Raw genomic sequence first — 6,744 nt, forward strand, 5'->3', positions numbered from 1 at the left:
AGGAGGAGGAGGAGAGGAGGAGGAGGAGAGGAGGAGGAGGAAGAGGAGGTTGGGCAGAATGAAAAGTGACATGTAGGTTTTGACAGACATTGGAGGAGTTTAAAGGGTTTAGATGAGAAAGTACTGTGTTCAAGAAGTAAGTACTGTCTCTTAAAGCGCTGTGGAGAAGGGATGATTGCTGGACCAGTGCGGGGGTTGGGTGGGGAGGGCAGGACACTGGTAAGAAAGGATGGTGTTGGTTGTGAGAGAGTGAGGTAGAGACAGATTGCTTGAGTCTGGAGGTAGAACCCACAGGTGGATTAGATACGTGGGATGAAGCAGGGTCACAGCTGACTTACAAGGTTTCAGTTGAGCAACCAAGCACATACTGTTTACTGAGATAAGGACGGCGAGAATGTAGAGTAGGTTGCAGAGAAATAGATGCTAAGACACAGTCAGGTGTCTAGAGATCTGTCAGGTAGTTTCTGGATCAGGGAAAAGGGTGTAGGTAGAGTTCTGAGTTGGGAGTTGGCTTATGGTGAGGGAAAGCCTGTCACATCTCTGTCAGCTAAGGGAGGAGCTCTGAAGCAACAGCTGTAGTTAGGAGACTTCTGGCAGATGTGACGCATGAGCTCCAGGCTTCCTTGCTCACTGCCTGGCAGTATGACTACTGATGGAAACCATGACTCTGGCTCTCAGGTTGAGGTGGACTCTGAAGCAGGTAATAGCAGGAAACTGTGAGCTAAGCCCACGTGTCCCAGCTAGCTAAGCCCGTGTCTCCCAGCTAGACCCTAGAAGCCAAGCTCCACGTGCCCCAGGGAAAGTTTTGTGTGGCAGCTGTACTAGTCAGACTTTGTGTCAGCGCTGAGAGAACAACTTAGGGGAGCAGAGGTTGATCTGGGCTCACGGCTTCAGAGCTGCCGATTCTCCATGGTGGTGAGGGCATGGCAGAGCGGAACAGTTCACATCATGGTAAGAGTAAAATCAGACAGGAAGAAGATAGAGAATGTCTATATGAAGAAACAGCCTCAGAGGAGACGTGGAAATGGAAGGCAGATTTACATAGAGTCAGAGTAATAGAAGGGTGGGTACATAGAGAAAGGCTTGTGACTAGATCAGCACGTTGTTCTTCAGTGACAACTTCCTGAGAGGGAGGACCAGGGGATGAGGAGTAATCAGGAAGCCAGGACAACTTGGGAGCAGGAGGTCTTGAGCAAGGCTGGTGGCTCATGCAAGGAAGTCTATTAAGAAACACAGTGTTCTATTTACCGTTTGTAGGGGAAAAGGAACAGAAGCAACAGAAAGCTATCACAGAGCAGGATGAAGTCAGCAGGAAGTAGCCAAGCAATGTTGCACAAAGGTGACTCAGGCTATCTCAGTCATCGTAGACCAGGCACACAGAGGCCTAGGGACTGATAACCAGGACCCCTCTGTGGGGAAGACTTAGGTTCCCAGGATCCAATTTATGAAGTTCCCCCAAGGCCCTGGCCCCAGGCTATTGCCACGCCTGTTCCTGGTTTTAGACCAGGAACTATGTTCCTTTTCTGTATATCAGGGCCTCAGGGAAAGTTTTGGGTTAGCCTGGCTCTAAACAGAAACTTTTCAATAGATTTCAACGCTAGCAGGGCTGGCTCAGTGGTTAAGAGTACTTGTTCTCACAGAGGCTTAGGGTCAGGTTCCCAGGATCCACATGGTAGTAGTTCATAATTGTCCAAAACTCCAGTTCCGGTGACTCAGATGCCTGCTTCTGAACTCCTTGGGTACCAGGAATGCACATGATACACAAACTTACATGCAGGCTAAATACTTAAAATAAGATAAACACATCTGAAAATGGAAGAGAACATGTGATGCTTTTCAAAGGATGAGAGTTTGACTCCCCAGCACCAACATCAGACATTCACACCTGTCTGTGATTCCAGATGCAGAATGATCCAATGGCTCTGGCCTCCATGGACACCTGCATTCACATACACTCCCACAAACAGAAACGCACATGCATAACCAGAAATAATTATCGAAAAGAATTATACAACACTTGTGAGTGGTGACTCATGCCTGTAAACTTAGTACTCAGGAGGCTAAGGCAGGAGGATTACCTCAACTNGACTCATGCCTGTAAACTTAGTACTCAGGAGGCTAAGGCAGGAGGATTACCTCAACTATTTTGTAAATTGTAGGTTTTTTTTTTTTTTTTTTTTTGATACAAGGTCTTACCATGTAACTATGGCAGACCTAGAACTCACTATGTAGACCAGGCTGACGTTGAACTCACAGAAATCTGTCTGTCTTTGCCTCCCAATTGCTAGCATTAAAGGCATGTGTGTGTGTGTATATGTATTTGGCAATTTTTTGGTGTGAATTCTAAAATTGTATTTTACTTATTATTAGTAGTATTAGTTTTAAGTGTGTGTGTGTGTGTATGTGTGTGTGTGAATATAAATGCTACAGTTTATAGGTGGAGGTGTTTCTAAGGTAGAATTACTGCTTAGGGCTTTATTGCTGTGAAGAGACACCATGACCAAGGCAACTCTTATAAAAGAAAACATTTAATTTGGGTGGCTTACAGTTTCAGAGGTTCAGTCCACTATCATAATTAAGGGAAGCATGGCAGCCTGCAGGCAGACAGGGTGCTGTAGAAGAACTGAGAGTTATATATTTTGATTTGAAGGCAGCAAGAAGGGAACTGGATTCCACAATGGGTAGAGTTTGAGCATAGGAGACATCAAAACCCACCTCCATAATGACACACTTCTTCCAACAAGGCTATACCTATTTCAATAAGGCCATACCTTCTAATAGTGCCACTCCCTATGGGCCAAGCATTTAAACATATGAATCTATGGGGGCCAAACCTATTCAAACCACCACAGTTACTATTGCTGTAATGGAACACCGTGACCAAAAGCAAACTGGGGAGGAAAGGTTTTATTTGACTTGCACTTTCACATTACTATTGATCATTGAAGGAAGTCAGGGCAGGTACTCAGTTGGGGCAGGAACCTGGAGGCAGGAAATGAAGCAGAGGCCATGGAGCAGTGCTGCTCACTGGCTTGTTCCTCATGGCTTATTCAGCCTGCTTTCTTCTAGAACCCAGGGCCATCAGCTCAGGGATGGCACCACCTTAATGGTCTGAGCCCTCCCCTACAATCACTAATTAGAAAATGCTCTACAGGCTTGCCTACAGCCTGATCTTGTGGAGACATTTTTTTCTCAATTAAGGTTCCTTCCTCTCAGATGACTCTGCTTGTATCTACCACCATGTGGTTGCTGGGATTTGAACTCAGGGCCTCCGGAAAAGCAGTCAGCGCTCTTAACCACTGAGCCATTTAAACATGTAGACAAGTTGAAAGAATTTTGTATTGATGTTACGACTTCTTTTTTGTAACCACATCTCTTTACTTAGTAGGAAGGGATTTTTACATTATGGGAGGTATTCTGGGGTACCATATTTACAGGCAGAGGATAACAGGTAAGGAGAGGAATATCCAAAGACAGGAGTGGAACCATTGGGTAACAGGAACCAAGTCAGTATGAGCAGAGGGACTGCCTTTTAGGTTACACCTGTGCAGAAAGAGGGAAGGATTAGCACACCTGGAGGCTCTGCAGATTTGAAACTGAGATATGGTGAGTGTGGTGCTATTACCTAACCATCCACTCAGCTCGGTCCTTCCTTGTTAATGGAGCCCAAATTTGGTGTGGGGGTAGCAATGTAGAAAGTAATTATGATTGACCCAAGCCAGTCATGACTATTGCCTTCCCCTCTGTGGGACACTAGGATACCCGGAAGTGAAGAGAATGATTGGCAGGGCCACCGTGAAAGTCCTGTGGAAGAAAGGGAAAGAACTTTCTCAGAAAAGGCCCCTTGCTGCCTTGACTGCCCAGTTCCCGACCTCCATGCTTCCTACTTTTGAGGTCAAGATTCATAATATCACCAGGAGTGTATGTAGTAGTGTATCCCTCTGATAGCATTTGAGAATTGGAAGCAGGAGAATCAAAGTTCAGGGTCATCCTTGGCAACACAGGAGCTAACCTGGGCTACACATGATCCAGCTCGTATAACCCCAAATAAAGAAAACAAACAAACAAACAAACAAACAAACAAACGTAATGAGTGACTTGGGTTGGGAGTGTAGCTCATTCTGAAAGCACTGTTCAATGTATGAGGCTTCAAGTTCCATCCTAGCATGACAACCCCTCACCTCAGCAAAACCAGGAGACTGACCAAACGGACATAAGGAAGTTCTCAACTGAGGTGATTCTGGTTATCTGATAAAAACGAGAGGGAAGGGAGGACCAGAGGCATGCAATTGTGTGGGATGGACATGGAGGATGTGGACGGAGGAGGAGGATGGACAGAGATGCTGAAAGGTTGCTTGGCAGAGGTTATACTTTTGGGGCGAGTGACAATGACCTTAGAGATAAAGATCTGATGACTTTTCTCCCACAGCACAGAGCAGTGTTGTTTCAGATAGGGAGCACTTTGGCTTAATCCAAGGCTGAGTTTTTATCAGATGAGAGCACAATGAGAAATAAAGGCAAAGGAACGGATGCCTGTGTGGGAGCGATTTCATAGATCAAACACAGACATTGAACTGGGTTAGGAGGGGAAAAGTGATAGGATACCATTGAGGCTAAAGCCTGAAGGAAGCCAAGCATGGTGGTATGTGTCTGCAATGCTGGCACTCAGCATGGAGGTGGAGGCAGGAGGATCAGAACTGAGCAATGTTATAGCCAACTTAGGATAGATGAGTCTTGTCTCAAACAAACGAATGAATGAATAAATAAACAAATAAGAATTAATAAGTAAAGAAGGAAGAAACAACATAAAGGGATTGAGTTTGTTTCTTTGTTTGTTTTTCCCCAGGAATCAACTAGACTGGGACAGACTCTCCTGTTTCCTCACAGACCTGCTTAATCCAAAGTTGTGTCTTGGGCTGGAGGGATGGCTCAGTAGTTAAGAACACTGATTGCTCTTCCAGAGGTCCTGAGTTCAATTCCCAGCAACCACATGGTGGCTCACAACTATCTGTAACGGGATCTGATGCCCTCTTCTGGTGTGTCTGAAGACAGTGACAGTGTACTCATATACATAAAGTAAGTAAATAAATCTTAAAAAAAAAAAAGTTGTGTCTTATCAGGATCTTCAGAGTCAGGGAGATGGCTCAGGGAGTAAAGGTGCTTGCTGCTTAGAATTCAATGCCTGGAACCATTAAAATTGCAAGGAGAGAACAGCCTACAAACGTTGTCCTCTGACCGCCCACTCAAATCATGCATTTACACACACACACACACACACACACACACACACAATCTCAACAACAACAACACTTTTAAACACATCAAATGGTTTGTATATTCATGGGAGACTGAGAAGTAATGGCTTAGAGAACTTGATAACAAGTTCTTTTTTGCACTAAGGATACTGACAATAGGATTTTGCATGAATTATCTAGACCTTGATTTACTCATTCACTTTCTGTAAAGGGCCAAGGATAATAATTTTCTTGTTCTATGATACTGGATGCTGAACATGCCAGAAAAGCACTCTACCACTGAGATATATGCCCAGTACTCTCATATTGTATTTTGAGATCATCTTGCTTAAGACCAGGCAGGTCTCAAACTTGCAATCCTCCTGTCTCAGCCTCTTGAGTAGCTGGGATTCCAGGTGTATGTATGCCACTGCACCTGGCTCATAATTTGTGTCTTGAGAACTGAAAAAAAATTAATATCTTCTCAGATCTGCCATTGCAATACCATGGTAGTCAGGGATACTATGTACAGATACTGTATATGTAATGTGTGTAACTGGTAAATATGGCTGTATGCCAACGAAATTATCTACAAAAGCAGGCAACAGGGTGATTTGGTCTCATAGCTACAGGAGGCTGACCTGTGAACTAGACCTTATTACAACTGTAAGTCTTAGCTCCCATAGAGTTTGCTGTTGAGGTTTTTGTTGTTGTTGTTGTTGTTTGTTTGTTTTGTTTTTGTTCGCTTGTTTCTGAGTACTTAATGTGTCTGGAGTAGTAAGCAGTCTCTACTGTCTTCGTCCATCTTCGGAACACAAACACAAAGAGCTTGCCTTTGTAACCAACTGATCAGTTGCTGTCATGTTGAATCTTGGAAGAAAAATACAGAGGGGCATATTGTCACATTAAAAAACCATGCCTTTAATCCCAGTACTCGGGAGGCAGAGGCAGGCGGATTTCTGAGTTTGAGGACAGCCTGATCTACAAAGTGAGTTCCAGGACAGCCAGAGCTACACAGAGAAACCCTGTCTTGAAAACACCAAAGAAACAAAACAAAACAAAACAAACAAACAAACAAACAAAAAAACCCAGAATAGGCTGGGTGTGGTGGTGCACACTTTTAATCCCAACACTGAAGAGGCAAAGGCAGATAGATCTCTAAATTCAAGGACAGCCTGGTTTACAGAGTGAGTTCCAGCCGGGGATGTTACATAGAGAAAAAGGAAAAAAAAAAAAAAAAAAAAAAAAAAAAAAAAAGCCAGAATAGCTGGGAGATGGTAGCACATGCCTGTAATCCTAGCAGTCAGGAGACAGAGGCAAGAGGCTTCTAGTTCAAGGCTGGTTTGGACTACAGAGATAGAAGCTGAAACAAAACATTAGAATAAATGCAATATATGTACACACACACACACACACACACACACACACACACAGAGAGAGAGAGAGAGAGAGAGAGAGAGAGAGATGAAACAATGAACATAAAACAACCAACCACCCAGAAGCAGCTGAA

General features: G+C 44.1%; 1 pseudogene; it reads right to left on the reverse strand.

The window, feature by feature from the left end:
* LOC110298050 overlaps positions 1–6,039 on the reverse strand; it is a 7,456-nt pseudogene extending 1,417 nt beyond the window's left edge.
* Positions 6,040–6,744: the final 705 nt, after the last annotated feature.

The sequence above is a fragment of the Mus caroli genome, chromosome 7, assembly GCF_900094665.2.
Source record: "Mus caroli chromosome 7, CAROLI_EIJ_v1.1, whole genome shotgun sequence".
Classification (NCBI taxonomy): domain Eukaryota; kingdom Metazoa; phylum Chordata; class Mammalia; order Rodentia; family Muridae; genus Mus; species Mus caroli.